Genomic DNA, 12231 nt, shown 5'->3' with positions numbered 1-12231 from the left:
ATTTAGAATTAGTATAGAATTCTAAAATAATAATAATAATTATTGTTATTATACGAGAGAGAATTTTTATATTTTTGTATAATAAAAAAACAAGAAAAGATATTTTTCCAGGAAATCATAAATGTTGTAATAAGTTCCGAAGAAATTACAACAGCACGATGTGACAAATGGAAAAGAAAGGGGGAAAAAAAAATGTAAATAACAATACTAGCAATCTCATTTGATTTATTGAGATACAAAAGCAAGCGGTTTCTTAAATTGACTTTTATTTTTATTTATACCTTGAAATTATTCGTTTAAAGGTAACGCTTAGCTAACATTTCGATTTCTTTCGTACTTTATGAGTTTACTTATGACCGTTGCAATCTATTCCCACTAACGCTTCTTTCCTTTTCTTATTTTTATTGTTTTCCTTTCCATTCTTTTCATTTTTTTCTTTTTTTTTTTATAAATGAGACAATACAATCTTAGACGCGGATGATAAATCTCAAGTTATTAAAGATTTTCGAATGTAAAATCGAGATAGTGAAAGTAGAAAGTTATTGGGTGTTCCAGAATCGTTTAGAACTTTTAGATCTTTCATTTATTTTTCCTTTTATTCTTTATTAGCAAGATCATCGTTAAAAATGTTGCGTTCAAATTAATTGCTCGGAGATATCTTAAGGTCATTTTCTCACAGTTTTGACTAACCTCTTTTTATTTCGAAATTTAAATGCACTTTCAGTACTGTTATGCTTCTATATTTTTTTTTGATATATCTGTGTTTTACATATTACAAATATATATAATTAAATTTATTTATTAAAGCAATAAATTTGTAGATATATTAATATTTATAAATATTAATATAATGATAATATGTTATAGTATAATATATAGTAAAATTTTTCAAATTTTTCCACTTAGCAACCCCTTAAATCCTGAATTTAAATTCTATACTATCTTCTCTTTCACTAACATAAATTTATAGATATACTATACATTTACTATTGCTAAACTAGTTTTAAATGAATTTTCAAGTAATTTTGTGCTTCTAGAAATTTTGTAATTTTGCTCATACTTTTGCGATCTTCAAAATTAGTTGTAGATATACAACCCACACGTCACACGAACATTGAGTCATTAAAAATTCCATAATATTTATCTCAAAAGGTGATAGATATCGATCAAAGATTTTATTAATCTAGTGGTTATTTTTTTGAACATTTATACTTGTTTTTTTGTCAATTAGCGATTACAATTAATTTTCATGTTAACATGATTGACAAGATCTTGCTATTTGATAATTCAATATAAAAATTTATAAAGAAAGAAAAATAGAGGATTAGAATAAATCATGGAATTTTTTTTTTATCTTCTACTCTATTTTAACATAGATATAGAATTTATAATTTTGTAGCAACATAAACACTATATCATGAGAAATCAAATAATCAGTGAAGTTTCTTATCTGATTCGTCGATATAAATACTTACGAAATATTTGTCATATAAAAAATTGTAAAGATTGAACTTTCTCGAATCATATTTTGAAAACAATTTTTTAAATAAATACTCGAATATTATATTAAATAGGTTTATGGGAATACAATTAGTTTAATTCTGTTTGTCTATAGCAATGGATCAGTAAAAAAAAAGAATCATTTTTATTATTGTACGAAGTTGTTATAATTTTTTTTTTTTAATATTTAAATTTTTAAATGAAATATAACTTTCTCTTTTGAACAACATAAACAAAATTTTTCAATATAATATAATGAACAAGTGTGCGTAAAGTTTTTATCAGTTGATAAAGTAGAAAGTATTGTTTTATACTCTGTCGGTAAAATTAACAATATATATTTATCTTCTTTCGTTAAGTTCGATTACCTATATTATCAAAAATTTTCGTAACATGTCAGAATTTAACGAGTTGTAGATAACGTAGTTGAAAAATTAAAAATAAACAATTCATTCTCGATTGTAGAACAATCAATTGCAAATTTGTATAATATTGTAACGTACTCTCCTTGATCGGTTTTGAATAATTAAATAAAAATAATTAATATCTAGAAAAACATATAGAGTGTACAAAAATTTCATTAAAAAAATATAACGATCTAATATAATTACGCTATAAGAATACAAAAATAAAAATATATGTCAACATACAAATATATCATTAAAAAACATGTGCAAAATTGTATACATATAAAATATATATATTAATTAATATTTATATAATAATAAAAACTATGTTCATTGTTATGAAAAAGATTAGAAATTTTCTGTACACCATGTATAACGAGATAGGACCAAACAACAACTTATTTAATAATTCCTATCCACGTAATATGTTAAATCGGTTTAACGTTACAATAATTTAATCATAATATAATTAATTTAATAAAAATAATTATTTACTTTTCGATATCTCTTTAAATTAGAGATAATTGTTAAAGAATTTAAAAAAAAAAACGTCAATACGATCATATTTTCACGTCGATCTCAACAGGATACCGTTCAGCTTAAACGATCTACCATTTGCCGAGTAGGAAAAACGGAAACGCACGAAGATTACCGAACGGACAAAGCTGACTTTACGAATCAGATCGACAGTTGCGTGTCGGTCCCCGTGCCGTACAGTTTATTTTTCTGAACGTTTCATTATTTTTCTTCTCTCTCTATTCGCGATTATCATTAGTTATTTCGTTCCTTTTCTTAATTATATCGAATAAATATACGCGTATATGTATATTATTCTTATAAATAAAACACGGTGATCTAGAAGTTCGTCGTATATGTGTGGGAAGGACGGAGAAGAAAATTCGTCAACGACGTAAGTTTTTGACAAATGAATTATTTCATTTCATTATTTAATGTACAACACGTTTTTACTTGGAATAATTATAAATAGTAATAAATATGACATTCCCCCCGCCCCCCACCCTTATAATAGTAATTTATTAGTATTTTTAGTGTTTTTACATTTATATTAATTTATTGATCTCGATTATTTTTCGTTAATTATTATTTATTTATTCATATAAAATATATAAATATAATATTTTAATGTATATATATATATAAAGTTTATTGATTATTTTTGATGTTAGTTGATAAAAACAAAATATCCAAATAGAATATCTTTTTTCTCTACCTACGATGAACATACGGCTTCACCTTAGTGTCCTCGTCGCTTATGCAAGCTAATTCTCTTGCTATCTCCGCAAATGGTATTTGCTCGTAGAAAATTCTGATCTGATAAAATTTAATAAAAATAATCTCAATGGCTTTAACTGATTACATTGAATTGTATCTCACCCTTATATCCGATTAAATGATTTTAATACCTGCTAAGAGACTAATACCTTTTTGTTATATTTAATCTTTAAAATGTGGTTAAACCTTTTTTTTCTCTATTAAATAAAATATTTGCAACGTTTTATTTTCTTTTTTTTTTTTAAAACACACACATTATAATATAGTAAAATTATATGTAATTATTATTATTATTTTTGTAATATTTATATATCCAAAAAATGTGAGATAAATAATATTATTATAATAATAAGTATTTAACTTATACAAATTAATGATTGCGATTATAGAATACAAATTATAGATTATTATTTCATTATAGTCATTGACAAGTACCTTGCACGTTATCGAAAATTAAAGTTCAATCTATCCTAACATATGTCTTGATGTTATATTTATATTCGTTCACTTTATTACCATACATTTTTATCTTTCTTGATCATATTTAAACATTTATGATTCAACGATGTATTGTAACAGATATATAATTCAATTTCTCTTTTTAATTTTTCTATCAAATTTATTTGATATTATTGAAGAGATCACTAATCGTACAATCGGAATATCCCTATTATTGTTATCGTTAAATAAATATTCTTACGATTTTTTATTTTTAATACAATTATCTTAGTAATATATATAGGTGAATAATTTTGATTCACACAAAATTTATAAAAGAGATTGTATGAAATGCTGAGTTAGTAACTATACTATGATAACGCTTGAACGTGTCCAGTAACGAGAACGTTTCACCGTGGAACAAGTTGGTGGAATTTTGTAAGAGGTCCCGTGGAAACTAGTTCGTACGTTCTAATCGTAATCATAGTTTCTATTGCATTTATAATGAAACAATATGTAACGGGGGATGTACGTAATATACATTTAAAATATATTTTTATCTACGTTCTCAAGTGTATTAATGAATTTTTCTTATTTATAATTTATATGCTAGATAAATTAATATTTATAGATAATATTTCAAAATTGTTATAATGAAAAAACAATACAATATTTATAACATATGTACAGAATTTTATTTCATATAAATTCTAATCAAATATAATTTCTATTACAATAAAGTGAAAATATATAAGATTGTACATAATATATATATAAACTTTTCTTTTATACATATGTTTTTTTATAATTTAGTAAACAAAAATTATATATATATATAATAATATACTTATATAAAATATTTGTTATGTATGTTCTTATATATCTATATACATTTTTATTTAGAAATTAATTCATGTTAAACAAATGAAAATTTGTAGACAATGTTATAAAATTGTTGTAATTAAAAAAAAAAAAGATATTAGGTATTTATTATAATATATAGGGTGTGTAGAAAATGTTTTTCCATGTAAGTAAATGAGTACTTACATACGTTGTTAGATTTGAGATCTCATTAGCTTACGTCTTGTGTACATATCAGAAGATGAGAGAAGAAAAGAAAATAAAGATAAGAGAAGAGAAAAGAAAAGAAGAAAAGAAAAAAAAAGAAAAGAAGAGAGAAGAGAGGTCAGTCACGAAACGATACTTCTTTTATTTAGTCAAGAATTACGAGAGTGGAACGAAGCTTGCAGGTGCACGAACTTATGTTAGAGAAGGCGATGCGTGTGAATTAACTCGACAGTATATATATATATATATATATGCATACACACACACATACACATTTTTATATATATACATATACGTACACTCTTCTATCTCCCTTCGTTCCGGCTTGCTATCTTTCGTAAGCCAGGTTTCGACTGAAAGAGGAAAAAAACCAGAAATAAAAGAAAAATCTAATCCTAAATCTAACAAAATAAAATATCTTTCTTATCTTTACGGAAATAAAATCTTGAAGGATTTAAAATTAGGTCGTATTAAAAAAGAAAATATATAAATAAATATATAATAATAATTAATTAATTAATTAACATAGTATATATGTTACCGGTAATCATGAATTTTATATTGAAATTATTTATATTATAAAATAAATCATCAAATAAATTTGTAGAATTTGTTGACTTAGGCAACTATCATAATTACCGTCATATGCATGTATATACTTTGTATTTAGTTAGAATATAATAGATTTTTATTGAAAATTAATGATGTTTTTTAATCATAATACAAGTAATTGAATTTGTATTTCTTTTTTAATTACGTGCATTTTTTGTTTTTTTTTTTTTTAATTATTTCCTATTATTATTCATATAAATATCTATTTTTAATTTTTAAATGTTTCCAGCCAGTGAAATAATAAATCACAAATGAATCACGAATAAATCATAGGATGTAAATATATGTAGAATAGTTGACTTGATATTATATCATATACATTACAGGATCATTTTGCAGAGCGTTCAATATTAATTAAAACAACCTTCGCACGATCTCCATCATCAAACGCGTTATAAACGATTAGATTGAGTGTGGGACGGTTGCTTCGGCCCTCAAATATAATCAACATTTTTTATTTCCTATAAGATCATTTTTTAATTTATATTTTTATGTATATATAAAAATATTTGATACGTCTATTGTAAATATCAAAATATAAAAAAAATAATTTTTTAATTTCTTAAATCGTAAAATCTAATTAATGGTTATAATTTGATATGAAATGATTAACAGAAAAAGGATTTAATTTCTTAAATCGTTACACAATAATTTATGATCATAACTAATATGAAACCAATTCAAGAAAATGTATTTAATTGGTATAAAAAGAAAACAATGACTATGGCGATGATAATAGTCTACCTATAGTGTTTATTTTTAAAGTGACAACAAAATTATTTTATATATTTATATTAAGCATGTGTCTCTTATTAATTCAAAAAATAAAAATAATATAATTTCGTAAATTGTTACTACTATATATATATAGTATAATAATTATTTACGAACGTATTATTAGGAATATATATATATATATAATCAGGTTTTTATTGCACAACTTACAAAGTTTTTTACAATGTTTTAAATTGTTACTACTAATAAATTATTATAAATTATACGATAACAATTCACCAAAATTTTCTTGATTAATGTCATAAAAAAAAGTATTGATTTACAATAATAATAATATCTAGAACGTATATTTTTAGAGAGTCATACAAAATAAAGATGTAAATAAAAGATGGTAGATTTTAGTGCTAATGTAAGTTGAAAATCTTTAGCACTGTCTGGCATTTCATACCGGTATCATAATAACAGTCATTCAGTTTTCCGTATAGTGTCTCTTATGCAAGAACACACGGAAAAGTATCGTTCGTTCGCACGTAAAACAGCTACTTCTATCTCTCTCTCTCTCTCTCTCTCTTTCTCTTTCTCTATTTCAATTTATATATCGTGAGATGAGGATCGACATCATGATTCATGTTCGGCTCGTTTCTGATCTTACCCACCGTTAGAAAAATTTATTCAGATCAAGTTCCTCTCTCTTTCTCTCTCTCTCTCTCTCTCGTTCATGTAAATTTTTTATTGAAGATTATCTCATGATTATGATCACGTTCGTAAATAATTATTATCTTGCTTAATCGGTCGATCAAAGTTTAATAGAAATGATTGTATTTACTTGTGTATGTGTGTGTGTGTGTAATTGTAAATAAAGCTTTTTATTTTAAGTAGTATTTTAGCCTTGATCATGCTTTCCTATCTTGTAGTTATTTTCTTCTTCTTTTTTTGTACCATTCATGTTAAGTAATTTAAATATTTATATGTTATTTAATTATTTTCATATTAAATACGATAAATTATTATTTACATTTAATAATTTTCATATTTTAATGTGTCTTTTATATTAGATAATAATTTTTTAAAAAACAGGATTGCGTTCAAATCTATCTATTTTTTATTTATTTATTTAAATAGGATATGAGAGGGTAGCAATGAACATTGGCGGGATTTAATATTTACGAGTTCATAACACGAGCAGCTAATAATAATAATAATAATTTTGTATTTTGTTTAATTCTATTCATAGAGATATTAATATCTTAGAAATTCTATTTTTTTTTATCGTGAAATTCGCTTATGGCAATCTTAATGATTTAAATGACGGGACAACCAAATATACACCGTGCATTATTTCGTAAAATGACTGGTTAATTTAATTCGTGTGTGTGCATGTGTATTGTTGTCTATGTGAATACACGTAATTATATATATAAAGTATTAAAGTCGTTTATAATTTGAGTCGGATCTTTATGATCTTTCAAGCTTAAAATGTAGAAACTTACTACTCCTTTTGTTTCGTTATTTTAAGATACATAACATCAAAACATTATTATTACATATTTTTATCCAATTAAATGCGATCGTGAAATAAATTTGCAATAAAAAAATTAGTAAAACATAACCATTGGAGGAAGGAAGATCAACTGATCCAAAAAAAAGAATAATTATGATTTGATTTTATTTCATTCTATATATTTCTAATTTTATGTTAATCGATACAATCTAATCGGTCATTGTTATTAAAACTACTCGAGTAAGCCAATTTTCTAGAAATTACAATTTCTAATCAACTTTTCTCCCGATCTATTTTTCTAATACCATTAATATTATTATTATTGTTATTGTTATTATAATTATTATGATTGAATGTTCTTTAAAAAATGTTCAACAAGCGTAAACAAAGTCTTTATAATCACGCAAACTCCGGAATCGTTTCACATATGCAAGCATCCGTTTGTGCATCCGTCACGTTAGGCGCCAAATTCATTTGTTTTGTTTTGTTTTGTCTTCTGTCGTACATCGAATGTCGGCTGCGTCTGTTTTCAACATTAAAAATTCGTCGAAACTAACATGTGTACGCGCTCACGCGTATCTCCCTGTTTTCCTGTCTACAAAACTCCACCTGCTGCTTCCTGCTTCCTTTCCTACTTCATTCATTCCATTTCAATTGAAATATCATTAATCCTTTTTCTTCTTTCCTCGATTAAGAGTCACAAGCAATAATTGTTCATAATTGTTCCCTTATTTTTTATTCACACACACACACATAAATTTATTTATTTTGAAAAAAAAAACAAAAGAAAATTATTTTTACGCTATTCGTTTACATTTTATATGTTTTTTGTTATTTAAACATTATCTCAAGTTCTTTTACTTACTTTGTTTTTTTGTTTTTGTTTTCCTTGAAATATTTGTAGAATTGTTTTCTTTTTGTTTTTTTTTTTTTTTACTTAAAAAGAAAATTTAAAGTAAACAATTTGTTTTCTCGGTCCAATATACTTTTATTAAAAGAAAACAATTAATAGAAATTGAGTAGAAGCTCGAAACTTTTCAACAAATTTTCGTAATGCACGTGTATATAGAAACTTTGATAAATATGTGTATATTTAAATATATACACTAATATCAAGATATATATATATATGAATATGTAAATAAATTGTAAATGAGAAATATACGTGCATACTTTTTGTATATATAAATTTACAAAAATATTTATAATATTGTGTGTACAAATTTATATATACATAAAAGTTAATTTTTTGGATTAATTTTCCGAAAAATAAAACAAATAATGGAATATAACTTTTGTTGATTATAAAGTAAAATATATAGGTAGACGTTGAAAAAAAAATTAATTTTATTTTGTTAATATTTATTTCTTTCACGTTTTCTTATTCGTTCATTAATGTACTTTAGAAACAATATTTTTTCGAAATTAAATACACGAAAGATACCAACGATTACAATGAGAATTAATTGTTCCTATAATATCGAACAATAAACAATATTATTTGAAATCTATGATATTTGGTCTATTCAAATATTCGCGGTCGAAAAATTCAAAGAAGATTTGCCATTCGAAAGAGGAAGATTCAAGGATCGATGCAAGGATCAACAGGCTGCATTTACCGTTACGAGATCTCTAACGGGATGTGAAGAGAACGGCGAAGTGAAAGAGACGATTTTGCTCTTTCCTGATCGACCATATATACATATACACATGTATACAAATATACAGGGTGGGTTAAAAGTTTCTACGTGATTATCGAAGATCCCCGAAGATTACCGTAGATAACCGAACTATGTGTACCTTATTTTTTCAGACCAAATTTATGTTTTTATTTAGAATCATAAAACTACAAGCCCTAATTAATGCCGAAAATTATTTATTTATTTTTACAATTAATAACTTTTGACTCGTTCTGTACACACACACACACACAGACGCACATGTAGGTAGATACGGTGATTAGAGATTTCAACGAAAATGATTGTATGCGCGAATTCGTACGTAATATTGTTATTGTTATCATTATCAGATGAAAGTCAACATACTTTTATTTTATGAGAACTGGTTCGTTCCTCTCAAGAAATCCTCTAATTGTTTTCATCCCATTTACATGGAATCTATTCTTTATATTATGATCCATTGTTTTTTTTTCACCTCTTTTTCAATTATAATAAAACATGACAAAATTCGTGATTATTATAATTATATTTAATCGTTAATCAAAGAAATTAGATACACATTAAATTTAGATATAATTAACTAATTATTATAAATTTAAACTAATTAATAAGTAATGTACTTATTTAGTTTTACAGTCACGAATAAGAATTTATAATTTTCCAATAATAATATTAAATCGTATAAATAGAAATATTGTAATAAATAAATATTTTTATTTATGCAAACGCGTTAAAATTTCTTCCTAGGATCAATATTTCTCTTCAAGTTCACATGTACTAGCTCATCTGTCAGAAAATAATTATGAATTACTAATTAATTATTTTTAATTACAAGTTTTAAAAAAATATCAAATGTAGCAATTAATTCGATACCGTTTAAAGAAATTTCGTATTTATTTATAAAATAACCATAGATCTGTTATTTTTCACAATAATCTTGATTTGGTTCATTTGAATGGACTTTGGTCCATTTTTTAAGCAACTGTCGAATCCCTTGACGAAAAAAAGATGGTGATTTTGATCCAATAAATTTCTATAGAATACCTAGGAAATAAAATATGAATACATTTCGTACATTTTCGACTAGTTTTAGGCATTACTTAACAGGCATTCTGTAAAATGCCGGATTTCGTACTTTGCCAGTAACATATATACATATTATTTTTCTTTTTTATTTTTGTCAAACAAGAAAAAGTGACATCTTTTCCTATAAAACGTTCTCCTTGGCAGCACACAATTACAATTTGTAATAGAACTTTTCCAAATCCCGTCATGGTGCGCCGGTTTCTGTATGCGCAACGACGATGCAATACTTGTAATACGTAACTATACATTTGATCATGCAGTTACGTTTTCTACAAGTAATTTAACACTGTGAAGGGCTCGTCGACGTAAATAAAAGGAACAACGCATCATGTAATTTTATACAATCGAACGTTTTCTCACGAAACCTACATATTTTGTTGAGAAAATAAAAAGAATATAATCAATTGAAAATACATCAAAAATTCTGGATTCATGGGTTTGAGTTATACATTCGTATATCTTTTCTATTCATTTTTAATATTCTTATTATCAGAACAATAAAATTAAATTATTATAATAATAATTGTAATTTAACTTTCACGTTATATAGTGAAAGTTATATATATAGATTCAATATTTGTCAACCTTGTACAATTGTTTTTTTCCCCTTTTATAATATAAATTTTATTCTTTTCTTTTTTACAATGTTTCCATCGACATTAGGAGTTCCATTTTCATAAACATTTGTCTTTCATTTCATTCGTGCTTTAATATATTTTATATTATTCTATATATATTAAATTTGAATAATATGAAATAATTTAATTTTTATTTGTTTCTTTCTTTTACTATTCTAGCTACGAAAAAAGAATCGAATTGTAAAAAAAGTATAATACACACAAACACACAATTGAACGATCGATAATTAGAAAATGTATTATTTCCTATTTTTTTTTCGTGCCAGTCAATGATTCACGTATGTAGGAAGCTAGAAAGTTTATCTTGATAACACGAAAGGTAATAAGCGATAAGAAAAGAAAAAGTATAAATTCAGATATACGTACTTATTTTCTACCAAGGATAAGCGGGCAAATGAGATAAGTGAAAAAATAATCGAAGAAGTGTAGCGTGTTATATATATATTTTTTTTGTTTCTTTTCAATGTTTTTTAATTAAATTTTCATTTTTCTTCATTTATATCTAACAAAGGAAGTGTGTGTGTGTGTGTGTGTGTGTGTGTGTGTAGAGTGAAAAAGAGACAAATAAATGAAACAAACTATGTGCTTTATTGTAGCCTTCGAATGAAGTTCGCCACGTTTAATCCATATCGATTTGATACTTTTGTAGCTTCGTACGCCAATAAACAAAGAGTTTAAGCTGTACGTCATTGTCACAGCTTTAACAAAAAAATATATAATACAAAAGTGATAACAACATAATAATATTAATAAGAGAAAGATGAAAACGAAGAAAGTATAATATATTTAAAAATGTGAAAACGTATCGAATTAATTTGAATTAATAATATTTTTTTACAACGTGACATCAAAATAAAAGTTACTATTTTATCTTCCATCTCTTTTTTTTTTTTTTTTATATATTATGAAAAGAATAAATATATGTACATATAAATGTGAAAATACGATATATTTAATTAATTTTTAACGACAAAATTAACAAGTCGAATCTGTAAATCTCTATTCATCCCTTTCACCAGAAAGTTTCATTTCATTTGAGGAGAAAGTTTGATTTCTCAGAGAAGACGAGATTTATTTTTATTCCAAAAATTGTATTGCATTATTTCTACACAAGAGTTTCTCGCTTGTATCTAACTGGTGATAATTATCTTGAGGTATTCGTTAGATCTTTTGCAAATGCATGCTAATGCATTAAGTGGATCACCAAAATGTATTATACCATATCGATTTAATAAATCTTGTATATATCTAAATATTTTTATTTATTAACATTT

At 24.7% G+C, this 12231-nt stretch overlaps 1 protein-coding gene across 1 annotated transcript in view; it reads left to right on the top strand.

The window, feature by feature from the left end:
* Positions 1-2584: 2584 nt before the first annotated feature.
* Positions 2585-12231, top strand: part of LOC106793127 (myosin heavy chain 95F) — an 18486-nt gene continuing 8839 nt past the window's right edge. Inside the window, exon 1 of the mRNA XM_014759783.1 lies at positions 2585-2817. The gene's annotated coding sequence lies outside the window, so the exon portion shown is untranslated. The remainder of the gene's footprint in view (positions 2818-12231) is intronic.

Source organism: Polistes canadensis, unplaced genomic scaffold (genome assembly GCF_001313835.1).
Source record: "Polistes canadensis isolate GaletaPanama2010 unplaced genomic scaffold, ASM131383v1 scaffold_11, whole genome shotgun sequence".
Taxonomy (NCBI): domain Eukaryota; kingdom Metazoa; phylum Arthropoda; class Insecta; order Hymenoptera; family Vespidae; genus Polistes; species Polistes canadensis.
This window is presented reverse-complemented; position numbering and strand designations above follow the sequence as displayed.